The sequence below is a fragment of the Abramis brama genome, assembly GCF_963993115.1.
Source record: "Abramis brama genome assembly, chromosome: 19".
Lineage (NCBI taxonomy): Eukaryota > Metazoa > Chordata > Actinopteri > Cypriniformes > Leuciscidae > Abramis > Abramis brama.
This window is the reverse complement of record NC_139981.1, coordinates 26,043,051-26,070,720: the sequence shown is the minus strand read 5'-3', so window position 1 is coordinate 26,070,720 and position 27,670 is coordinate 26,043,051.

The following is a 27,670-nucleotide window of genomic DNA, read 5'->3' as shown; positions in this document are numbered from 1 at the left end:
AGTCTGAATTAGGTAAGATGTGTGCTTCCATTTCAGTTTCAGCAATCCCTTCACTCGATTGGGATGTTCTCTTTTGTTCTGGGTGGCAAGTGCAGTACTGTAACATCGGGCATATTTTGTAATATTAAACACATATTTATACTGACTTCATCAGGCTCCGAAAATTCTTCACAAAGAACACAGAGAATGGCCTTCTCAGCTGCCATAGTTGCAACTCTTGCGTCATCAGAACAGTGTGTTCAACGCATCACCGTTTCTGTTTAAAAAACGTTGTGCAACGTTTTGTCGGGGCTGAACGCAGCCCTGATTTGTCAGCCGAAGATTTTCCTTAGTTCTGCACTGCAGAATAAGAGTCCTCCGTTGTGCAGATTCTTAACGCGTTTATTGCAACTAGGCTACATTTAATCTTTTTTTCATCAAACAACCAGACTAACGAATGGTTCGACACAACCCGTACTGGGGAATAGACTAGACAGGGCTTTCTTCTGTGTAGATATAAATTCACCTACGCTTTGGCTACCATGGTCGCCTCACCCAGTAATTATTTCATTTTTTTAATAATAAATGAAGATATAAATCAATATAATTAGTTGTAGCCTAAATTAAATATTTTTAACACTAATACACAAAGAAAAGAATAATGCATTGATATAATAGGCCTATTTTAACGTAAACGCATGAACTGTCATTCAGACTGACTATCTAACAACCGGAGAACAGAGAACAACAGAGATATTAAAATACATACTCTTCTGAAATGTATTAATTTATATCTCAAAGATGCGCACGGTCATGTTGAGAGGGAAACAAACGCATTTTATTATTAGCCTATTCAGAAATAGTGTAAAAGACCTAAATAAAATACAACATTAACATTATAAACACTATTAATAACATATGTCTATGCGTATTTTACTTCCCCTTACTGTAGCCTGTCAAATCCTTAAATGAATGGTATTCAGAAAACAACAAGAATGAAAAATAAGTAGCCCATATAATAAAAATATAGCCTAACCTAATAACTTATAATAATAGCCTATTATGTCCTTTATTGAAACTGAAACTGTACGGACATTGGTTTCGCGCATCTCTCATTCGGTCCAAGGTTTCCATATTTGCAATGTAACATTTGGATGCTAACTAGTAATGTAAAGAAGACTTCGTACTTCAGTCGAGTCCCAATATACACGTATATGCTAAATCATCATCTTCACAGCAAGGGAAATGAGTTTGGAATAACAGCAAGTAGGACTGTGCAGCACAGCCTTTATATTGTACAAAAGACCAATTAAATTAAGCAGAATAATTTTTATATATTTGGTTGACTGTGTTTTATTTTAATAATGAATAGGCTGCGATGTCAAGTTAGCAATGCCAGAAGTGAACTGATAATAGCCTAGATGTTGTGTGAGCGAGCATTGCGCCAGCGCCATCACTTGGATTTGTTGCTCAGCAGGGGAAATAACTTAATATTCTGTCGTTTAATACTCTGTCATTCGAAGCAGTAAAATTTATATTTTTATTTGTGTACATTCAAAATGACTACAAATGACCTTAAAAAAATAATGAAAACAACATGATGCGCTGCGTCTCAGACTCCTTGAACATCTTTCTGGCGCACACCAAAAATGAACCAAAATAGAGTGAATAGCCTTCTGACGCGCCTACTTTTGAAAGTCAACATTTAGATTATTTTAAGTAAAATGCATTATATAGTCTAACACGGATTTCTACGCACAATATTTGAAGCAGAAATGGAATGGAATAACGAGAAATGAAAACCAGCTCGTTTATTCGTTTTTTAGTTTAAAAAACGAAAAAGTAGATTTTGGCTCGATTTTTCATTTTTCATTTGTGGTTTACAAATCGGTTTATGGGTTCAATATTTCATTTGCACATCTGGGCGGTGCTGAAACGCCCCTTTCATCTGATTGGTCAAAACGCTCCGCCTTCAGTAGGCTACGAGCTTTTCTTTCCAGGGCCGCGGGAAGTGGGGGTGCTGGGGGTGCTGCAGCACCCCCTGTTTTCACAGAATTGTAAATGCAACGCATATGTTTGTTCATTAAAATTTATTAATTTTTAGCATTTAGTCATTTATTTGTAATAAACACTTTAAGTGGGCTATTTAAAAATGGTTATTTATATGTTAAATTATCTTTTTAAAACATTAGCGCAGAGTGTTATGTAATATTGTGTGTGTCGAAAAAATTTGTCCGCATGCTGCTCAAAAAAAAAAAAAAAAAAAAAAAACCCAGTCAAAAACCCCACTTTCAGTGTTTTGTAAGGAACAGGCAAATATGTTAAATATATCAGGATACATTTTAATTGTTTACTAATAAAACAGTTCTTTTTTTTATGTCAGTGTCGGCTAGACAGATGAAGTTGACGACTCGCGATCTTCGCAGCGCCAGAGAGAAATGCACATTTCATACGAATTACATAAGCAGCGCCGTCTGTTTTCTTTCGTTTTGAATTGTTCTGCTTAAAAGTAGACATTTCAAGCTATCTATATGTCTCAGGTCTGTGAGGCAATAGGCTACCTTATAGGCCTACGCTGAGTTTCGGTTCATTTATGAGACGAGCTCCAGGTTCGCCAGCGCCTCCGTGTCCTGATTATCTATTTTCTAATAGCCTATATTTAGCTACTTCTTATTAAATCCAGAAATTTGTTGATGAAACATTGATTAAAATTAAGATACAATTAATACAAAACGAAATTAAATTTAAAGACAGGCTTTGTGCTTTCAGTTTTAGGTCTCTGTGAAAGTTTTAAAACATTATTTTAGTGCCGCTTTAGAGCGCTCACGTCCGTAGCGGAGAACTGTCTGTAACTTTTTTTTTTTTTTGTGAAATAAATTTAAAAAAAAAATGCAACTTATTCCAGTGCGACTTAGGCTTAATATGTTTTTTTCTTCTTCGTGGCGCATTTTTTGACTGATATGCGTCTCCGGAGCGACTTATAAAATAGGCTACGGTAAGTTATTTATTCTTTTTGTGCAAATGTCCCATAAAGTCCCATCCTTTAAGGATTCATTTATGTCCCGTTGACCGGTCCATTACGAATAAAAGCAGAATCAATAAATTCAAAAATGTGATGTGCAGTCAGGTGGTTTGAGTGTGCGCGCGTTTTTTGACGAGATTTATAGTCTTGATATTGTTTCTTATTCAAAAGTGGTGAACCCCCCCCCCCCCCCCCCCAAAAAAAAAAAAATCAGCACCCCCAACCTAAAACCTCTTCCCGCGGCCCTGTTTCTTTCTGTCAGGCAGAATAACAGTCAGTATGAGTGCGGCACTGACAAATGCACTTTAATAAAATAATGTCTGAAACCACCACTCACTGTTAACTACGCACAATATTTGAAGCAGAAATATGTTGCTGGTCACGTAATTCGTGCTGCTGCAAGCAACCCCAATAATGTGAGCCACAGTATAGCCTATGACAGATTATTTTAGCATAATGTATTTCCCGTTGATAAATACAGTGCAAATAGATCCGTCTTTTTGGATAAAAGGGAAGTGGAAATAAAAATCAATAATAGGCTGAACTGTACCATGATAATATGTCCGTAACATGTAGCCTACCACTCTCGTATTTTATATAGGCTATAAATAATTTTGAAAATTGAATAGAAATAAAATTTATATTTATGAATGTAAGCATGTGTAGCCTACTCAGTTCACATGAAAAGAACAAGACAGAAAAGAGAGAAGCTAGAATCAGTGAACGTACATTAATACTGACAAAATGACCAGGTTTGGGATTAATTAAAATCATGTGAGTTGAAGAGCACGGCACAGGCTACCTTTAAAATGTTATTAGTTTTATTATAATACTATTACAATTTTATTACATACTGAGTTTTCTTTATTATGTTGGCTTAAGAAAGCCAGCATATTTGAACATTATTATTATTATTTATTATTATTATGAGAAATTGACTCCGCCTAGGACTTTAATGCTTCACCAAATTCAGCTCAGACCTTCAGACTGGTCTGACTCGCTTATATATTTTCTAACTGGTCAGACTTTCTTTCCCCTTGACTTGCGTTATCTGAGCAGTGAAGGCCGTAATACTTAATGCTGTCCACTAGAGGGGGCGACAGGATAATAAGTGTTTTCTATTCTCTTTCCCTGTTTGCATCAGTTTAAATGACAAATAAATGCATGAATTTCATTCATAAATAGGCCATATCTGTGTATCCACTCTCTAGTTTATTTTAAAATATTGTTATTCACACTGGTTTTTGCATTTAATGTTTGTCCATCTGGAACTTTTATTTGTCATGAGCTCTATATTTTACAGCTTTTTTCAATCGCTAACAAGCGCTTACCCATACTTCAGATACTTTTTCTAAACTCTTAACACAGACTCACACCTACAAAACACAATTGGCCAAATGGATAATTTTCTTCTCAAAAACACATTTTGTTAAATATATACTAACTCTTCATTTCAAAATAGAACACATCTTTCTCTGCACACACTAACTTTACCAAAACACTGGAAATCTGACTCAAAATGAAATTATTCTGTCAAAGAATAACACTTGTTTTCACTTCACAAGGTACATGCAGTCAATCAAAGTACACCAGGTTTCAAAATACAGGCTATTGTTGACATTACAAAAACTACAGACCTTTATGTTTCAGTTTTACAGGTATTTGCATGCAAAACATGCAATCCACCGTTTTACACTAAATTTCTTGGTTGGGAACTGTATGTCCACATGTACAGTAATGTTCACATTCAAAAGCATTCCAGTAAAAAGCAAATCAGTTTTTTTTTTTAATTTACTGTTTACTACTGGAGATACAGTAGAAACACGGTATGATAGAACAGAAAAAGTTTTACAGTATTGCTTTCAGTGAACAAAATATCCATGAAACACACAAGAACATTCTGAACAAAAAAACAACAGCAAAAAGCTCAGATAAAAAGGGGGGGAACTAAAAAAAAAAAAAACCTGCATGTAGCCTAGTTTTTGTGAAGACGAGCACATATCTTACAAAGTTGCATCTATCTATCTATCTATCTATCTATCTATCTATCTATCTATCTATCTATCTATCTATCTATCTATCTATCTATCACTCTGTCTGACTGACTGACTGAGCTTCCTTTGTGAAAAATAGCAGACCACCTTTTTTAAACTGTTATTTAAAACGGTGGTCTGCTATATTTCACAAAGGAAGCCCATATGTGCGGTCGTTGACGTTAAACGAGAAGGACATTCTGAATATGAGCCAACTGTAAAATTAGCTGGCTTAAAATTGCGGATTGATCAGTGCAGAGTTATTCCAGACGCCTCCCGGTGCTATTCGTATTGGAATTGTGTAATCACAGATTATGAACAGATGTTTTCAGAGGTGGACAAAGACAAAGTACACAACTTCCTTACTTGAGTGAAAGTACAGATATACTGGTCAAATATTACTCGGTTACAAGTAAAAGTTGTAAAGACCGATTTTTACTTACAGTTTTTCTCAGTCGCTTTGGTGCATTTCTCACATCACTATTTACATTTGCACAACAGTTAATGCAGTTCTCAAAACAATTAGTACAAACTGCAAAACCTAGTTGATAACCTGCAAAAGCGTGTCACTTGCTCAAAATGGATAGCTCATTCCTCAAAAGCAAGTATTCATGTCAATGAAAGTGTCAGTGTCATCAAGATGAAAAGTCCTGACACCATTGTTTATGAACAAGATAGTCAAATGGCTTTGTCATGTTTTCATTATGACAGTTTACTCTGTAAATGTTTTCCAATGCAAAAAAAGTCAGATCTTGGTGACACTACCTGAAAATGCTCAAGGCAGCACTATATACTATTTGCACAGCCATTTGAAAGATACAGTAAGTTACACATTATTGTATTTAATGAGGTAACTGAGTACAAGACACTCACATTTTTACTGCATTATGCTCTTTGCAATTCTAATTTGTTCACAGCATTGTGCAAAAGAAAAAATACACCCTTTATTTACAACAAACATAAACTCCCTTTGGGTAGAGCTGTGCACAACTGTAAACAATATTGCAGTACATATTGGAACTGAACATACAACATACATAGTACTGTAATCATTCATGCACATCCAGATGTTCCTCATCAGTGAAAGCTGAGATTCACCAAACTCAGGCAACAACTCTCAAAACAGTTAACACAGCAAACTAAACACACTCTTATGTTGGCGAAACAGTTAAGTATTCACTGCACAATGAAACACAGCATTTTATTCTAGTAATGCATTTATTAAAATTCAATATTAACATCAAAACTAAAAGTGTGTTCTCTGTTGATTTGATAACAAATTCAGCTGAAGATACACAAAGAAATAAATGAAAATACATGTTTTTCATCAAGTTCTTTAATGAGGAGTTCAGGTGTATAACAATGAGTTGTCACCCCACAAAAAAAAAAAATATTATGCAAATAAGTACATAGGTAAATCAAAAAAAAAGAAAGAAAAAAGTACTGCATTCATTGAATCAATTAATTTATTGATCATGCCTCTCAATTACATCTGGCCAGAGAATTTCATCAACATCACAGCAAATATTTTCACGAGTCATGCATCGTGGGAAAAAACGCCTTGAATGCTGGATCCATCCTCTGTCACGTAAATTACAGAAAACAAAGGGAGGACTCAAATGCAAAGGGAAAAAGATATTTATTACAAAAGAAACACTAAACACAAAACAAAACCCACGAGGGGGAAAACATAACTAAATACAAAACAACAACTTCAAAAACGAACATACCAAAAGGGGTCACGGGAGAACAGGAGACGTGTACAAGACAACGATCCGACACAGACTGCAAACACAAAGGAACTTATAAAAGGGACAAATCAGGCAGGTAATGAGGGAACAACAGGTGGGACAAATGAAACCAATAATGAGATAAGGAGGGTGGGGTCAAAACAGAGACAGGAACACAAACACCACATGTGCTACACAAGACAGGACAGGCATGTGACATTACCCCCTCCTTAAGGAGCGGCTACCAGACGCTCCACTAGGGACGGGAGGGACAGACCAGGGCGGGACGGGAGGGACAGAACAGGGCGGGACGGGAGGGACAGAACAGGGTAGGGCAGGGGAAATGGACAGTTCGGGAGGCCAGGGCGGGCCACAGAGTTCGGGCGGCCAGGGTGGAGACCTTCCCTCGGGCGGCCAGGGCGGAGACCTTCCCTCGGGCGGCCAGGGCGGAGACCTTCCCTCGGGCGGCCAGGGCGGAGACTTTCCCTCGGGCGGCCAGGGCGGAGACTTTCCCTCGGGCGGCCAGGGCGGAGACCTTCCCTCGGGCGGCCAGGGCGGAGACCTTCCCTCGGGCGGCCAGGGCGGAGACCTTCCCTCGGGCGGCCAGGGCGGAGACTCTCCCCCGGGCGGCCAGGGCGGAGACTCTCCCTCGGGCGGCCAGGGAACAGGCACCGGCTCAGGAACAGACATCACCGGCTCGGGCACTGGAACTGGCACCACCGGCTCGGGCACTGGAACTGGCACCACCGGCTCGGGCACTGGAACTGGCACCACCGGCTCGGGCACTGGAACTCCCACCACCTGCTCGGGCACTGGAACTGGCACCACCGGCTCGGGCACTGGAACTCGCACCACCTGCTCGGGCACTGGAACTGGCACCACCGGCTCGGGCACTGGAACTGGCTCGGGCACTGGAACTGGCACCACCGGCTCAGGCACTGGAACAGACACCACCGGCTCGGGCACTGGAACTGGCACCACCGGCTCGGGAACTGGCACCACCGGTTCAGGAACAGACACCACCGGCCCAGGAACAGACACCACCGGCCCAGGAACAGACACCACCGGTCCAAGTGTGTGCGTAGCCCACACACACCACATGGCTGTGGTCATAATGGCCAGTGACGCGGTCACTGAGGGCTCAGGAACAGACGCCTCCGGCTCCGGCTCAGGAACAGACACAGAAACAGACACAAGCACAGACTCAGGAACAGACACTGGCTCCGGCTCAGGAACTGGAACAGACACTGGCTCCGGCTCAGGAACTGGAACAGACACTGGCTCCGGCTCAGGAACAGACACTGGCTCCGGCTCAGGAACTGGAACAGACACAGACACTGGCTCCGGCTCAGGAACAGACACTGGCTCCGGCTCAGGAACTGGAACAGACACAGACACTGGCTCCGGCTCAGGAACAGACACTGGCTCCGGCTCAGGAACAGACACTGAAGGTTTGAAGGGCATCTCCAGGATCCGAGCTAAACGCTCTAAATAGCCGATCAGTGCCCCCCCGGCCATGAGAATGGGCATCTTCCGATCTGTCTCCGACTGGGCAGACGTGGCTTGAACCATCTCTGGCTGGGCAGATGTGACCTGAACAGTCTCTGACTGGGCAGACGGAACGTGAACAGTCTCGGGTTGGGCCACTAGACTCGGGACCACCAGACTCGGGACCACCAGACTCGGGACCACCAGACTCGGGACCACCGGAACAGGGACCACCGGAACAGGGACCCCCGGAACAGGGACCACCGGACTCGGGATCGCTGGAACAGGGACCACCGGAACAGGGACCACCGACATAGCCACGGAGGGGTTCTTTCCTCTCCTCCTCCGTTTCGGAACCACCGGAACTGGGACCACCGGAACTGGGTCGAGGAGGGGCCAGAGTGGAGAGTGGTCTTGAAATTCCTCTCGCCCACCTCCTCTACTGCGGCCTCCACGGGTCCCGCGAAATATGACCAACCGGGTCCCCTCAAAACTTTGCCTCCTCTCCCGCTCGGTGGCTGGGGAAGAGACCCTTTGCTGAGTCCTTGACATGGTCGGATCGTTCTGTCACGTAAATTACAGAAAACAAAGGGAGGACTCAAATGCAAAGGGAAAAAGATATTTATTACAAAAGAAACACTAAACACAAAACAAAACCCACGAGGGGGAAAACATAACTAAATACAAAACAACAACTTCAAAAACGAACATACCAAAAGGGGTCACGGGAGAACAGGAGACGTGTACAAGACAACGATCCGACACAGACTGCAAACACAAAGGAACTTATAAAAGGGACAAATCAGGCAGGTAATGAGGGAACAACAGGTGGGACAAATGAAACCAATAATGAGATAAGGAGGGTGGGGTCAAAACAGAGACAGGAACACAAACACCACATGTGCTACACAAGACAGGACAGGCATGTGACATCCTCGACATGCTTGTGCCCCAATATCTCCACAGGCATCTTCCATCGCTTGAAGAAGACTTACTTGGTTAAGGTTGCAATCATGTACTTTCCATCTCAAAGAGGAGAAGAATTCCTCAATTGGATTCAGGAAAGGAGAATATGGTGGAAGGAACACCATCCTGAAATGTGGGTGATTCTCAAACCACTCTCGCACTAGTGCTGAATGGTGGAATTGGACATTGTCCCAAACAACTACAAAATTCCGCACCATTTGCTCCTGATCACCCTGTGGAAAGAGGATTTCATTGAGGAGGTTTAAAAAATGTAGGAGCCTTGCTGTGTTGTATGGTCCCAAGACAGCATTGTGTGCCACAACACCAGTTGTAGAAATTGTGGCACAGAGAGTGATGTTGCCTCCTCGTTGTCCAGGGACATTGACTGAAGCACGATGGCCAATCACATTTCTCCCTCTTCTCCTTTTTTTGTGAAGATTGAAGCCTGCTTCATCAATATACAGGTAATCATAATGAGCTGCACTGCTATCCAACTCCAAGATTCTCTAGAGTAAAAAGAACACAAGGGACAATACAGTAAGTTAGTGTTTTACAGTAATGGCATTGATTGCTGTCAATACTACTGTGAAACTGTTGCTGAAGTTTGAGTTCACACTTTGAAGCAGCTGCTGCTTCAAAGTGTGAACTCAAACTTCAGCAACAGTTTCACAGTAGTATTGACTGCAATCAATGCCATTACATCAATGCCTAAATCTTTTCACTTACAGTAGCATGGAATAGTTTATGGACACATACTTAAAATTCAGGAAAAATATATCTTTGTGTTGACAGTAAAAGTGCAGTAATTGGGTTGCACATACTTGAACATACTGGAATCGCAACTCCTCCACTCTAACAGAGTTCCTCTCAAAGGGCACTTTGTATACTTGTTTCATTCGGATTGCATTTCTCCTTATATTAGAACACAATCAATTGTGGAGAGACTGCATTGGTGGATATTGTGGAACAGCTGATTGTCCTGTGTTATTCTTTGCTGAATTTCTTTGAGGCGGAGGGTGTTGTTCTGGACCACCATGTCAACAATGCCATGCTCTTGTTCAATTGAAAGAAGTCTTGTTCGTCCACCTGAATGTTCTCTAACTTCAATTCTGAAAAATGTTTGGACAAGCAGGAACATTTACTGTAGAATTCTAGACCTGTGTCAAACAAGACTACATGGACTCTCATTGTAGAAGTAGAATGATTTAGTTACTTACCGGTTTTCCCTCTGAAATGTGCAGATAATTGAAGCCACTGTGGATCGTTTTATATTGGGCTGAACTCTCTGCCCAGCTTCTCTCAGTGAGAGACCATGATTTATGACATGGTCAATAAGTGTGGCTCTGATTTCATTTGAAACACGTGTGTACCCTATCCTTCTACCTATCCTCCCTCCCCTTACAACTTGCCCTCCTCTTACACCTTGCCCTCCTCTTACACCTTGCCCTCCTCTTCCTCTCTGTCCATCTCTTCTTATATTTTCTACTCTTTCTCTTTCCACTATACCATCTGCATCCTCAGCTCTTCTTTCTCTTTCTCCTACATCCTCAGCTCTTCTTTCTCTTTCTTCTACATCCTCAGTTCTTCTTTCTCTTTCTCCTACATCCTCAGCTCTTCTTTCTCTTTCTCCTACATCCTCAGCTCTTCTTTCTCTCTTCTTCATCTTCAGCTCTTCTTGCTCCTTCTCCAACATCTTCAGCTCTTCTTGCTCCTTCTCCAACATCTTTAGCTCTTCTTGCTCTCTTCTTCATCTTCAGCTCTTCTTGCTCCTTCTCCAACATCTTCAGCTCTTCTTGCTCCTTCTCCTACATCCTCAGCTCTTCTTTCTCTCTTCTTCATCTTCAGCTCTTCTTGCTCCTTCTCCAACATCTTCAGCTCTTCTTTCTCTTTCTCCTACATCCTCAGCTCTTCTTTCTCTTGCTCCTACATCCTCAGCTCTTCTTGCTCCTTCTCCTACATCTTCAGCTCTTCTTGCTCTTTCTCCATCTCCTCTTCCTCTTCTTCTTCCTCTACCCTGTCCACCACCTCTCACTCTTACACCTCTTCCTTTTCTATTGCTCATTCTTCTTCTTTTTATTGTCTTTTCTCCTCATTCGTCTTCTTTGTTGTTTTTCTCTTCCCCTTTTGTAGTTGTTGTAATTACAGTTTTTTACGATTGTTTACACACTAAAATAAAAATGTCCACACAATTTGCAAAATTCTACTCCAATGAGCAAAATACCTCCACAGATTTGCACAACATTACACACAATGTCTGCTTCACCCTTTTTGCAAAACATTACACACAGTGATTTGTAAAACTCTACACACATTTTCACACCTTAGACACAGATAAGGATTGTGAGGTTGCTTCCTTGTCATTACAAAGCCCCGGATTGCCAATGACCACACTAATGAACGAATTGGATAATCACATCCACCAGGTGTGGAAGCACACATGTGCTAATTTGAAAACGCAGCACTCAGGTGTGCTATAAAAGGCCTGTCTTCAACAATGATGGAAGGAGCTAGAAGAAGAAGAAGAAGAAGAAGAAGAAGAAGAAGAGTGAGAATGAGAATGAGAATGAGAATGAGAATGAGAGGGGGAGCTCAAAGAGGAGATGAAGGAGGTAGAGGAAGAGGAGAAGGAGGTAGAGGAGGAGGCCCAGGTAGAGGAAGAGGAGAAGGACATAGAGGAAGAGGCCTAGGAAGAGGAGAAGGAGATAACATTACCCTTTGCGCTGCTATTACACAAAATGGGGTCCTCCACCACCACCATGCAAATCTGGGACCCTATAATGCAAATCTAATACTTGCATTTCTTGACAGATTGCACGAGATTGTCACAGCATTAAACCAAGTGGACCAGATGTGGTACATTGTCGTTTGGGACAATGTCTCATTCCATCGGGCTGCTCTGGTCCAGAATTGGTTCCATGAGCACCCTGAATTTGAAGTCTTATACCTTCCCCCATACTCCCCCTTCCTGAATCCAATAGAAGAGTTTTTTTCAGCATGGCGGTGGAAGGTATACGACCTGCGGCCCTATGACCGTTTGCCCCTCATTCAGGCCATGGAGCAGGCCTGTGGTCATATCGAAGCAGCTTCTGTGCAGGGGTGGATTCGTCACACAAGGCGATTCTTCCAATGGTGCCTTGCCAATGAAGACATAGCCTGTGATGTGGATGAAATCTTATGGCCTGATCCAGCCAGATGGAGAGATGATGAATAGTTACAGTATTCTTGTTGCTTTTACAGTAGTTTTTCTTCAGAGTCAAAGTGTATGTACTTCATGCAGTAATTTTTATTTGCCTACAGATTTTATTTGTTTCATTGATTTCATTGTTGGTTGATTACTGTAACTGATGGTAAGAAATACTGTAAGTATTGAAATAAATACTTGAAATAATCAGTCTGCAGCATCAGTGTTGTGCAGTGCTTGGTAAGTTTATAGTAGGCCTATGTGTGTACATTCTCCCTATATCTCAAACTAATCATGAAGAATGTTGTGGGTTTGTCACTATTTTTATTTATTTTTTCATCTAAATTATCCCTTACATAACAATGTCTGGCCAAAAATCTAGCACATGCTATTTCCTAAAATTATTTTTTTTACAAATGTGTTTTTTATTTATCACAGCAGTGTGAAACTGGCTGCAATAGTGTCTGATCATTGAGGACTGTGTTGGTTAAATGAAAACTAATAGCATTTTCACAAATATGTGTATATGTTTTGACTGAAGTGTGTAATTTTGCAAACAATCTAGGAATTATGCAAACTGAGTGTGGTGTTTGGATAATTGTGATTATATTTTGAAAAAAAGAACCCGGTTTTCAAAATTGCGTGTAAACAATTGAAAAAAACTGTAAGACAGCTGTGTGAACAATTAGGAAATTGGCTTTTTCTGTGTTGAGTGGATTACTAACTCATCATCATCATCATCATCACTTTATTTATAAAGCGCTTTCACATCAGCAGCAGCTGAACAAAGTGCTGTACATAAGGGTACAAAAACATCGACCAAGACATAAATAACAGTCACAATATCATAAAAATAATAAACTAGGGGTGAAAAATCTAACCCAATAAAACTATATCAAAATAAGACAGTTAAGAGCAAATACTAGCAGATAAGATCAAGTCTCAGTTTGGGTTGAAAGCCAAAGTATAGAAGTGAGTTTTAAGAAGAGTTTTAAAAATCGATGATGAGGAAGCCTGACGAATGGTTAAAGGTAAGGCATTCCATAACTTGGGAGCACAAACAGAGAAGGCCCTATCCCCTCTGAGCTTCCGCTTGGATCCGGGGACGACCAGGAGCAGCTGGTCAGCCGACCGGAGGGACCGGGAGGGAGTGTAACGGTTGAGTAGCTCAGTTAAATAAGACGGAGCAAGACCATTTAAAGCTTTAAAAGTAAACAAGAGAATTTTAAAATGGATTCTAAAATGCACAGGCAGCCAGTGGAGTGAAGCCAGGACGGGAGTAATGTGTTCTCTCTTCCGGGTTCCGGTTAAAACCCGTGCAGCGGCGTTCTGAACCAGCTGCAGACGTGCAAGTAAGGATTGACTGAGTCCAAAATAAATGGAGTTACAGTAATCCAGCCGTAAGGAAATAAAGGCATGGATTACGGTTTCTAACTGCTGCCTGGAAAGGAAAGGTTTCACCTTTACCAGTTTCCTTAGGTGATAAAAACTTGATTTGACTGTGGTGTTGATTTGGCTGTCGAGTTTAAAATCACTGTCCAGTCTAAAACCAAGATTTAATACTGTGGGTTTAAGATACGAGGCTAGAGGACCCAGCTCAACAGGGGAGGTCTCACATGAGCCACCAGATCCAAACATTATCACCTCTGTTTTCTTTTCATTAAAATTTAAAAAGTTTAAGGCCAACCATGCTTTAATATCCTCCAGACATGCTAAAAGAGGTGTAATTGAACAGGTGTCATGTCGCTTTAAGGGTACATAAATCTGGCAATCATCTGCATAGCAATGGAAAGATATACCATGTTTTCTAAGAATAGACCCAAAAGGAAGCAGGTACAATGAAAAAAGCAAGGGACCTAAAATTGAACCCTGGGGAACGCCACATGACAGCGGAGCAGGGCAGGATTCAAACTCAGCCATTTTAACATGAAATGTTCTGTCAGACAGGTAGGATCTAAACCACTCCAGGACAGTGCCAGAGAGGCCTACTTGGTGCTGTAACCGTGAGATTAAAATGCTGTGGTCTACAGTATCAAAGGCAGCGCTAAGATCCAACAGGACCAGAATTACGTTGTTACTGGAGTCGCATGCCAAGAGGATGTCATTGCAAACCTTCAGCAGTGCTGACTCCGTGCTATGTAGGGATTTAAATCCAGACTGAAAGATCTCTAATAAACCCTGCTCATCAAGAAAAGACTTTAGTTGTAAATACACAATTTTCTCCAAGATTTTAGATACAAATGGGAGCTTGGATATTGGCCTAAAATTATTCAGCACAGTAGGATCTAAACCAGGTTTCTTTATCAGGGGTGTCACTACAGCATGCTTGAAACCTGTAGGAACCACACCGGATGACAGGCTACCATTTACAATAGCAAGTACCCAGTACCAAATAGTGAGAAAAACTTCTCTGAACAATCGTGGTGAGAGAGCATCACAGGGGGAGCCAGAAGGCTTAATATGAGCAACCACATCCTTCAAGTGTGATAGCGTCACAGGCTCAAATTGATTAAAAGCAACAGGGCAAGCAACACAAACAGAGGGATCAGAAACAGGATGAGAGGTGAGAGCCCTCGCAGAGGCGACCTTATCAATAAAAAACTGCATAAAATTGTTACACAGTTCAGTAGAGGATTCTAAACCAGCAGTTTGTGGAGCGTTACAAAGAGAGTCAATGGTACTAAAAAGCATTCGTGGATTCTGGGCGTGAGATGAAATAATATTAGAGAAATACTCTTTTTTAGCCTCTTTAACAGCATTCTGGTAGTTTCGCCAACAGTCTTTAAAAATCTGAAAGGACACTTGCAGTTTATCTGTTTTCCACTTACGCTCAGCTCTACGACATTCCTGTCTGACAGCTCGAGTCCCAGCATTAAACCAGAGTTCAGGTTTAGTTCTGGTTTGCATGACCTTTAATGGAGCCACAGAGTCCAGGACAGCTTTACAGGAAGAGTGGAGCCAGGTACTGAGCTCCTGGACATCAGTCATGTCAGGAGGGCAGAGCTGGTCAAAAGCCATGGAGAACTGAGTGGCAGTAGAGGGGTTAATAATCCGACAGCTCCGTGCAGGCGTGGGAGTTTTAATCACAGCACGGGCAAATACAGTCTCAAATGTCACAGGCATATGATCAGAAAATACAGCGTCGTGTGTCTCTAGGTTTAACACAGGCAAACCGTAAGACAGAACTAGATCTAAAGTGTGTCCTTTCTCATGTGTCATTGTACGTAGAGACTGTGTCAGATTAAAAGCATCAATCAGGGATAAAAACTCAGTTACCAATGGTTTACCAGGGCAACATACGTGTATGTTAAAATCACCAACGATAAGAACATGTCCATAATTAGTCAGGATATCGGCCATGAATTCAGAGAAATCAGCAATAAAATCCTTACTGTATTTAGGCGGGCGGTAAATAACGGCACATAGTACCGGATCAGAACGACCCACCTCAAAAGAAGTTAGCTCAAAGGTGGTGAAAGAATATTGCTGAACGTGCTGTTTACATTTAAAAACGTTTTTGAAAACCGCTGCCGTTCCTCCTCCGCGACCTGATGTTCGTGGTGTATTAAAGAAGCAGCAATCCGCTGGTAAAAGTTCCAACAGAGCGCACGACTCACCCACATTCAGCCACGTCTCTGTAATACAGAGAAGGTCCAGATCATAGGAGCAAAAGAAATCCTTAAGAATAAAGGATTTATTGGTCAGCGATCGAGCGTTAACTAGGCCAACCCTGGCCGGAACAGGAGCGGGGACTTTAGCCGATGGGGGAGCACGACACAACAGGCGAAGGTTTCCCGGATTCACACCGCGACGGTTGAGCCTGGAAGGACATGGGTGGGACTGGACCACCGCATCCACGCTGACAGGTACCAGGCAGGCATCCATCGGATCCAGCAGGCGTAGTGGTATGAACATGCCGGGAAATAATCCACACACTGGCCGGAAAGTATACGAATTCTTAAGGCGGATCTTCAGCTTTACCAGCCGTCCGCTTCGGGTGCCGCGGCGGCGACGTCTCCTCCTGGAAGCAAGCACCGGGACCCGGCTCAGGTCAGTTGGGATTTCAGAGAGAAACGGGGGCCATATTTTTTCTCCTCCATTATCAAAGGTAAGCACATCTTTGACATGGAACCTTAGATTCAAAAGAGTTTGGCGATCATACACCAACGTTGACTTGATCTCAAAAATATCAAGGCCAAAAATCAATAAAACTAAACAAAGCAAAGAGAGTGACAGACGGCCAGCCAAACACACCGGCGCCATCTTGTGTATACTCATCAGATATCAATTTGGGGTTAATTGAGGACATAAGGTGTGCAACTGACTATTTTACAATTCACAGAGTTTTGTTTGTTGTGTTTTGAAAATGGTACAAAAATGCTTGTGATCTTTGTGAAGACCATTGAAAAAGCTGCAAATGTTTTTCCTGATATATTAAAGATTTGGTTGGCTGTATGAACTGCTGTGATAACATTAGGGAATTTTGTGTACAGTGTTTTGAGAAAATGATGCTTTTGATTTGTAATTTGTATGAAATGAAGTAGAATTTACTATCTGTTTAGGACAATTACAAAGTGTACAGATCACTGTGTTAAATGTTTTGAGAGCAGTTACCTGAGTTTGGAGAAATGTACCAAATCGATTGAGAAAAACTGTATGTGGAATGACTATTCAGCATTCACAAGTATAGTTAATTTTGACTGACATGACATAAGCAAATGATGCATGTCCAAAAGCATTTGCAATTTGTTGGAAGGAATGAGAAACTGCTACTATGATGTGCACAAATGTCTAAATGTTGTGGAGGTTGAACTAACTGTTGTGCAAATGTAAATAGTGATGTGAGAAATGCACCAAAGCGACTGAGAAAAACTGTAAGTAAAAGTATTATTATTATTGTTGCATTGTTGTGTGTAATACTTACAGTAGGCTACCTTATGCCGCTGAATCTATGCCTGCCTTTCATATCATATCAATATCAAATTTATTTCTAGAACACAGTTCCAGTAGTGGGATTTAATGTTTTTTGGCTTTTAGTATGAATATGTTTGCCTTACTGTTATCTATAAGCTAGTGTGCACCAAAACAAGGGCAAAATTCTTATTTAGAAGACCAAACCCAACGTTGAAAATGAAAATCAGTTTCAAGTACAGTAAAATCAAGTAAAGTACAGATACTTAGAAAGTGTACTTAAGTACAGTACTCAAGTAAATGTACTTTGTTACTGTCCACCTCTGAATGTTTTACACAATAAGGATATATTCCCATTGGGTTGTTGGGTTTTCATGTTTAAAGGGAACTTTAGACACAATGATTTCTATACTGTACAAACTGTGTTATCCCCTAACTCTAATGTAACAGTTATGGGTATGTCATCTAAGGATATCTAATATTACGGACATATTATCATGGTACAGTTCAGCCTATTATTGATTTTTATTTCCACTTCCCTTTTATCCAAAGAGATATCTGAACTATTTGCACTGTATTTATCAACGGGAAATACATCATGCTAAAATAATCTGTCATAGGCTATACTGTGGCTCACATTATTGGGGTTGCTTGCAGCAGCACGAATTACGTGACCAGCAACATATTTCTGCTTCAAATATTGTGCATAGTTAACAGTGAGTAGTGGTTTCAGACATTATTTTATTAAAGTGCATTTGTCAGTGCCGCACTCATACTGACTGTTATTCTGCCTGACAGAAAGAAAAGCTCGTAGCCTACTGAAGGCGGAGCGCTTTGACCAATCAGATGAAAGGGTCGTTTCAGCACCGCCCACATGTGCAAATGAAATATTGAACCCATAAACCGATTTGTAAACCACAAACGAAAAATTAAAAATCGAGCCAAAATCTACTTTTTCGTTTTTTAAACTAAACTAAAAAACGAATAAACGAGCTGGTTTTCATTTCTCGTTATTCCATTCAAAACAGGAAATGAAATGAACAAAAAGTACACGGTCCCTGGTCGGTCCGTGTACGTTTTGATAGTTTGTTTTCCAATTTGAAATGAAATAAGCAGAAACAAGAAAACGTACTCGGTTACCTAATGTAACCTCGGTTCTCTCTAGAAGAGGGAACGAGTATTGCGTAAGTAGCTTACGCTTCGGGAAAGTTCTCTTTCTTCGAGATCTGAAGCCAAAAAATTATCCTTAATTTTGCATTTATTGTCAACGCAGTGCAGCGGCAGGCAGACCAAAGCAAGCTGTATAAGCGTGCTCATTGGCTGCCAGGCGGCAACTGCTTAAGCCTACCAGTGAGCCCGGCGTGACGTCACACCCAATGAGGCCTTCTAACCGTCAAGATGGGTGTGGCCAGTGTGTATATAATGAGGGCTCACAGGCTGAACTCTGGTTTTCATAGTCTGAAGCGCAAAAGCTCGTGGCTCGTCATGGCAGGTTACGCAATACTCGTTCCCTCTTCTAGAGAGAACCGAGGTTACATTAGGTAACCGAGTACGTTCTCTTACGAGAGGTTCTCTCGTATTGCGTAAGTAGCTTACGCTTCGGGAACTTATTGTCAACGCCGTGCGCGCCGAGCATCCAACACATGAATCCCAGGGAGACCGGGGAAAAACATAATGTTGAAACAGGTGGCCGGTCGGGCCAACACCTGTACCAAGCACTTCACTTCACATAAATGATAGAGCGGCATAGCCGGTCTCTTTACATCAGTGTAAATGGTGTGGCCGGCAGCGCGGGCCCACACAGTGCATAAACACGTATAGGGAAAGGGAATAGAGCGGAAACACTGGTCTATTTGTGGAAAAGAATCCTTCCCCTGGTGCCAACCAGAAAATTAACCAGTATGTGGACATAGTCTGCGCATAAGCGACTGAGCAGCATACATGCCACTTATACTGATAACAGTTTAGCCTGCAGGGCGGGAACTTCCAGGTTATAAAACCTCACGAATGTAGATGGGGAGGCCCAGCCCGCCGCCATACAAATATCGTGAATAGAAATTCCGCTGGACCAGGCCCACGAAGAGGCCATGCCTCTAGTGGAGTGGGCTCTGACACCCAAAGGACACTGCAGGTGTTTGGAGGCGTAAGCTGCTGCAATCGCATCCACTATCCACCTGGACAGGCTCTGTTTCGAGGCGGCGAGACCCTTGGTGCGTCCGCCAAAAGAAACAAAGAGCTGCTCGGACCGCCTGAAAGCGGCGGAACGCGTGATGTAAACTCTCAGCGCCCTTACAGGGCATAGGAGGTTATCACTGTCCCCGTCATCGGATATTGGCAGAGCCGAGAGGGAGATGATTTGTGCCCTAAAGGAGGTACCAATCGCTTTGGGAATATACCCATGTCTCGGTCTGAGAATGACTTTAGAGTCATTCGGTCCGAACTCAAGACATGCAGGGCTAATAGATAGCGCGTGCAGATACCCCACGCGTTTTACTGAAGACAGAGCTATCAGAAAAACGGTTTTGAGCGAAAGGTACTTAGGATCCACAGATTCAAGTGGTTCAGAAGGAAAAGCCTTCAGGGCCTCCAGGACCAAGGACAGATCCCAAATAGGAACCGAGGGGGGCCGCGGGGGATTCATCCGCCTGGCTCCTCTGAGGAAACGGATAATAAGCTCATTCCTTCCGATTGCCCGGCTGCGCGTCGTCTCAGCGAACGCTGCAATAGCCGCCACATACACTTTGAGCGTGGAAGGGGACCTGCCCTTTTCCAACAGCTCCTGTAGGAAGGAGAGCACTCGCGGAACCCACATGTGCGTGGATCAAAGCTCTTAGTAGCGCACCATTTAGAGAACACAGACCACTCGTGGAGGGAGCTCTAGACTGCGTGATCGTGTTCACGACCCCTTCTGGCAGGTCAACGGGTATCCGTTGATTACCCATGCATGCAGAGACCATTGCTCCGGATGGGGATGCCAGATTGACCCACCGGCTTGAGAGAGGAGATCCTTTCTCACCGGGATCGGCCATGGGGGTGAGTGCGACAGCCTCACCAGCTCTGGGTACCAAATCTGGTTCTCCCAGCGCGGGGCTATAAGGAGCACTGGGTTCTGTGTTTCCCTGATCCTTGTTAAAACCTGTGGTAACAGGGAGATCGGGGGAAAAGCGTACAGCGGGAGGCTGGGCCAGGTCTGGGACAGCGCGTCCTCGCTTTTCGAGAAAAATATCGGGCAGTGAGCGTTGTCTTTCGACGCAAAGAGGTCGACCTCCGCCCTGCCGAATAGGCGCCAGAGGAGCTGGACTGTCTGAGGATGCAGGGACCAATCTCCCGGGGGAATGATGTCCCTGGACAGTCTGTCTGGGCCCACATTCAAGTGGCCCGGCACGTGCGCGGCTGTCAGCGAGCGCAACGAGCGGTGAGCCCACACGAGAAGGCGTTCTGTCAGTTTGCACAGGCTCTTGGATCTGACACCGCCCTGTCGGTTCACATAGGATACCACTGACATGTTGTCCGAGCGGACTAACACATGGTGATCCCGTATGAATGGGAGGAAGCGCTTGAGCGCGTTCTCGACCGCTGTCATCTCCAAACAATTTATGTGGAGGCATTTCTCCTGGTCCGACCACAGGCCAAAGGCCGGCTTGCCCTCGAAAAGAGCGCCCCAACCTGAGGTGGAAGCGTCCGTCGAGATAACTTTGCGGCGCGAGACGGCTCCCATTGTCACTCCCCGCTGGTACCAGTCGGCCGCTAACCAGGGCTTCAGTGCTGAAACGCAGCTCTGAGTCACTCTGATTCGAATGCCGCCGGAAGCCCAGGCTCTGTGAGGCACTCGGGCGTTCAACCAGCGTTGAAGCGGGCGCATACGCAATAGACCCAGCTGAAGCACTGCTGCAGCTGAGGCCATGCAACCCAGCATCCTCTGAAATGTCTTGAGAAGAGCGGTGCTGCCCGACCGGAAGGAAGGCCTGACGGCCAGGCGTCGAATGCAACGCGCGCGCTGTGTCGACAGACGGGCCGTCATTGCCACAGAGTCCAGATCCAAATCCAGAAAGGAGGTTGAACGACTGGGCACTAATGAGCTCTTGGTCCAGTTGACCGTAAGCCCCAGGCTTTCCAGGTGGCTGAGGAGCACTGTTCTGTGAGCGATGAGCTCGGCCTCTGACTGTGCTAGGATCAGCCAATCGTCCAAATAATTCAAAATCCGCATTCCCCGACCTCTCAGGGGAGCGAGAGCCGTGTCCATGCACTTCGTGAATGTACGGGGTGCTAGAGACAGGCCGAATGGTAGGACGGTGTATTGATATACCTGACCGTCGAAGGCGAATCTCAAGAATGGCCTGTGACGGGGTATTATCTGGATCTGAAAGTATGCGTCTTTTAGATCGAGAGAGATAAACCAATCCCTCGGGCGAATTTGCGCGAGGATCTGCCTGGTTGTGAGCATTTTGAACGGTCTTCTCATGAGAGCTTTGTTCAAATATCTCAGATCCAAAATCGGTCTGAGAGCTCCGTCCTTCTTGGGAACGAGGAAATAACGGCTGTAAAAGCCCGACTCGCTCATAGAAGGGGGAACCGGTTCTATAGCCCCTTTGCACAGAAGTGTCGCTATTTCTGCTCGAAGCAGATGTGCTACTTCCCCATTCACTCTCGTCTCAGTACGCGCCTGAAAGCGCGGGGGGCGGAGAGCGAACTGCAGAGTATAGCCCTGTTTTACTGTGTTTAGCACTCATTCTGATGCACCTGGGATAGCCTCCCACGCTTCTGCGTGCACAGCCAGGGGCAGGATGGCCTCCGGGCTCTGATCGCTGCGCATCGCGGGCTCGAGAGCTCGAAACGGAGGGGCAGGTGCAGCGCGCGCGCTCTCTGTGCTTAGACACGGCGGATCGCACACAGCGATAACTGGCCGTTTTACACGTGGTGTCCCGGTGGCTTTGGACGGGGAACATACAGCGTGAGGCGCGACGCGCGAGGGCGGCGTCGGGGGCGAAATGTTCGTTAGTATGTGTGAGCGCAGGGGAGCGGGCACAGCATTTGTATTTAGAACATGACCGGTTGTGAATGGCCGTGTGACAGAGCGGGCAGTGAGTAGGCGGGGGCACCGTGAGGTGGACACGTGACCTACTTTCAACACTCGAGCGGATTCTACTCGCTTTATGAGAGTGGGCTCTGTGAGAGACACGGGATTTATAGTGCTTGTGTGCAGGGGTGAACACAGAAACATGGGCACATTCACTGCATTTGAAACACATGCGGCGCGAGCCGTGCAACCAGACATAATGCTCTTTTTGAGATTTCTCTGGGTCGCCGTGAGAACGGCGGTTGTATGCAGGCGAGAGGGTGAAATTACCGGCTCGTTGGCTGCGAAATGAGTGTCCGCAGTAACCGTGGCAACGGGGACTGACAGGACATGAAGCTTTAACGGTGGTCCGGCCGCAGCGGGACACAGCCGTCGCTTCTTTCCTCGGGCTAGGAGGTCTTAGCGGGCTCAGGTTTCACCGTAATCCTCTGCCGGGGTCCCCGGGGAGGAGGCGGTCTGTTTCGGTTGTTGCGGCCACCCTGTCATCGCTGCGAGGACGGAGGTCGAGCTGGACGCTGGGTGGAACTTTGCGCAGGCTGGTCTCGAGGACGGCGTGCGGCAGAGCTAGAGCGTCGAGGCAGAAAGAGATTCATAGCCTGTGTAGTCTTCTGTACCTCCGAAAAACGGTCAACTATCCCACTAACCGCTGGGCCGAACAGGCCGGTGGGGGAGAGAGGGGCGTTCAGAAACACCGCGCGCTCAGACTCTCTCATGTCGGCGAGCGTCAACCAGAGATGCCTCTCTGTAACAGTCAGAGAAGCCATGCACCGTCCGATGGCCTGGGCAGCGGATTTCGTAGCGCGAAGGGACAGGTCCATCGCGCTTCTTAGATCCGTAATGGAAGCAGATTCCAGACCTTTCTCATCCAGATCACGGAGGAGATTGGCTTGGAGAATCTGCAGCACGGCCATAGAGTGAAGGACAGAAGCAGCTTGACCAGCGGCGGAGAAAGCGCGGCCGACAAGGGCTGATGTGGTCCTGCAGGGCTTAGACGGGAGGGCAGCCTTTGAGCGCCAACGAGAAGGCGGGCAAAGGTGCGCTGCTACCGCCTCTTCCACAGGGGGAATGGCATTATACCCCTTCTCAGCGGCGCCGTCAACCTGTGAGAGCGTCGATGAGGCGTGTGAAGAGACCCTCGCGGAAACCGGTGCATTCCACGACTTAGAAAGCTCGCTGTGGAGCTCAGGCAGGAAAGGCGTGGTTCTGGAAGCTGGCGATCGGCGGCGGCGATGAAGAAAACAGCCGTCGAGCCTGTTTGGTGCTGGCTCCTTAGGAGGAGACCACTCGAGGCCTAACTGGTCAACAGCCTGGGTAAGGAGGCGCAAAAGCTCCACGTCCTCGCCCGCTCAAGAACGGCCAGAATCCTGGACTGTAGAGGAGGCGGTGGACCAGTCCTCGCTGTCAGACGCCAGGATGGAGCAGCTGTCAGCGGTGCGTTCGTCAGACTCATCCGCCTCGTCCCCTGAAACGGCGGCGGCGCGGGCGAGAGCCGGCGGTTGAGCGGCCGGGAGGGGGGGCCGGAGAGGGCGAGAGAGAAGCTCGAGGGTGAGGTTCCGGCGAGCTTCTAAGCGCTGCATCGGTCTCCGGTGGTCGCTGCGAGCGGCGCTTTTTCTTGCGCGGCCCGACAGGGACATGCGGAGCGACAGCCTGGTCAAAAACCTCAAGTCGAGCCCGCAGGGTCGACATTGAGAGTTCTTCACACTCGGGTCAGCCGCCCGTGGAGAGTGCGGCAGCGGCGTGATCGCGGCCCAGGCAGAGAGCGCAGATGAGATGGCGATCTCCGTTGCTGAGCGGGGAACCGCAGGAGAAACGAGGCATTTTGAAAAAAAACGCCTCGCGCTCTTTTAGAAAGAGAAAGTGTGTGTCGCAGGGCGAACACACACGGCAGAATTAAGCAAAGAAAAGGATATGTTGCCGGATAGCGTAGCAGGCACGGATGGCTGAAGGCGGCGAAGGTGGCCGGCTTCCTCAGGCGCTGTCCTAAGCTTGCTGGTCGCTGGTTTCGACGGCGGCGGCTTCTCAAGATCCAGCGATGCGAAGAGCTTCGCTGAAGACAAGAAAATCAGAGTTCAGCCTGTGAGCCCTCATTATATACACACTGGCCACACCCATCTTGACGGTTAGAAGGGTGTGGAGGTCACGCCGGGCTCACTGGTAGGCTTAAGCAGTTGCCGCCTGGCAGCCAATGAGCATGCTTATACAGCTTGCTTTGGTGTGCCTGCCGCTGCACTGCGTTGACAATAAATGCAAAATTAAGGATAATTTTTTGGCTTCAGATCTCGAAGAAAGAGAACTTTCCCGAAGCGTAAGCTACTTACGCAATACGAGAGAAACTCTCGTAAGAGAACGGCCCCTTTATTCGTTTTTTCAAAAAAACGAAAAAACGAGATTCCGGCTTGATTTTTCGTTTTTTAGTTCACAGGCAAAAAATGAATAAATGACTTCAAAATTCGTTTTCCACATGTGGGCGGCCTGACACGCCCCCTTCCGCCGATTGGTCAAGCAAATCTGAGCATGTGACGTCATCAGTTGTCGCTCAGGTCTGTTCAACAAAATAATAGTCCAAAAAAATAAAAATAATAAAAATAATAATAATAATAATAATAATAGTCCTCTACTATGGCTACAGATTCTTAAACTGTACAGGGCAGGTCCTATTTGGCTTTCTTCTGTGCAACTTTACACGTTTAACAAAAATCTTTACATCAGAAATATTAATTATTAGTCTGCCACCAGCCTGTTTTATTTAGCTGCGCGGAGTTAAATCTGTGGTGAAGCTGCACTTGACAGCGCCGAGCGGGAGAGGCTCTGACCAATGTTCGGTCAGCAGTCAGAACTTTTCTTTTAGACGCTCCGTTTTGCCACGGGATGGTGATTGCAAATATTGTAATGCCAATCGGCTGAGGGTGGGTACCGATGATGGTGAAATACATTTTTACTGAAACTGTAGGCCTAATCATAGCCGCGACCCGCGAGAATGAGACAGATGATTGACAGGACGATAGCGGAGGCAATTAAAGGCGCAAGATAACTTCTGTTAACAAAAACATAAATAAAAAACTGTTTAATATAAGTTACTTTGTCTTTGTTTTATTGTTTTTGTTGTTTTTAATCAAATAATTGTGAACCACAAACTGAGCCTTCATTTTAAAAGGCAATTTCCAAATATATTTTATTTATTTGTTATAATATGGGTATTTTATAATACAGCATAAATAAAAACAAACACACGTAATATATATTACCAAGAAAATATATATATACATATGTATGCCTATAGGCAAAACACCACAGTTTCTTGGTTTTGTTTGTGTGACCTTTTATCCCCAACCATATTTCTTCATGGGCTCCACGCCAGGGGTCACGCTCACCACCCCTACTTCCCATGGTACTAACTGTAATTAACAGTATGCTGACCCAGTTTATATGTAAAATCTTTGGTATATGTAATCTATATGTAATATCTAAAAACACTTTACAGTGTGATGGAAATAAACTTTTCTTAAAGCATCTTGTATATCACCACAGATTTATTGACACCCTTCTATCTGTGTTGTATACTGTAATTGTAATAGACAATTGTCCTGCAGAATGGTGAGGTTTTTTGTAAGAAAAACATTGCGAGCAAATGTCAAATTGTTGTTTGAAATATAAATCAACAACGAAAGAGGCTTTAGGCTGTCTGATTAACTCTGTATGAACAAATACCCAGCTTTGCAGTATAGGTGGCACAGAAGCAGCATCTGACCCTGCATTTAGATGTACATTACACACTGGCTAATGCAGCTCAAAGGAGGCACTGTGAATTTGCATAGCAATTTCATTCTAAGAGGCTATTAAATGTGAAGTGACAACATTAAACACTACTTTCAATATATTAAAAAACACCAGTAGTTGGTGGCAAGTCAGCCTGATAATGATTGAATACCAATTTACTCATTTAGGCTCACAATAAGCAGATTACATAATTATACCATGAAAAAAATAATAATAATAATAATAATAAAAAAAATAAAATAATATATATATATATAAAGGCAGGATCACTTACTGGTGGAACCCAAACTGAAGTCCAGTCCTGGCTGTATAATCAAACAATAAAAATGAAACACAATAAAATCAAGAACATTTATTGATTCCACAGGAACTTGATCCAGTTTCCCCCATTTTTACTAATAACTACTTTCTGTTAATTCAGAGGACAGTAAGGCAAACTATTAAGCATGAACTCGAACAGGATCAATTAAGATTTTCAAAGCATTTTGGAACTCTTCTTGGTGGAAATTGACAGCACGTTCAAAAAGAGATGAAATGTCAGGACACTGCATAGAAAACTGCCTCTCCACAGCATCCTGATCCTCTGGTGACTGAAATGGATTCTCCCCAAAAGTTGAAACTCATTGAAACACTGAATTGAAAAGTCCAGGGCACTGGAGAGACCCGCAGCCTCAGTGATGTTGTACTCTTCGGAGTGGCATTTAGGGCACTGTGTAGATGTTGCCTCCCATTGGTTGACGCACAGCTTGCACCCCATAATGCTACTGCAGCATGATGCATTATCTCTTTTTGAACGTGCTGTCAATTTCCACCAAGAAGAGTTCCAAATTGCTTTGAAAATCTTAATTGATCTTGTTCGAGTTCATGCTTAATAGTTTGCCTTATACTGTCCTCTGAATTAACACAAAGTTATTAGTAAAAATGGGGGAAACTGGATCAAGTTCCTGTGGAATCAATAAATGTTCTTGATGGCATGCATTGTTTCTCATTTTTATTGTTTGATTATACAACCAGGACTGGACTTCCGTTTGGGTTCCACCAGTAAGTGATCCTGCCTTTATATATATATATATATATATATATTTATTTTTGAAATTTATTTATTTATTTCTTTTTTCATGGTATAATTATGTAATCTGCTTATTGTTAGCCTAAATGAGTAAATTGGTATTCAATCATTATCAGGCTGACTTGCCACTGGTGTTTTTTAATATATTGAAAGTAGTGTTTCATGTTGTCACTTCACATTTAATAGCCTCTTAGAATGAAATTGCTATGCAAATTCACAGTGCCTCCTTTGAGCTGCATTAGACAGTGTGTAATGTACATCTAAATGCAGGGTCAGAAAAGCCTAAAGCCTCTTACGTTGTTGATTTATATTTCAAACAACAATTCGACATTTGCTCGCAATGTTTTCTTACAAAAAACCTCATCATTCTGAAGGACAATTGTCTATTACAGTATACAACACAGATAGAAGGGTGTCAATAAATCTGTGGTGATATA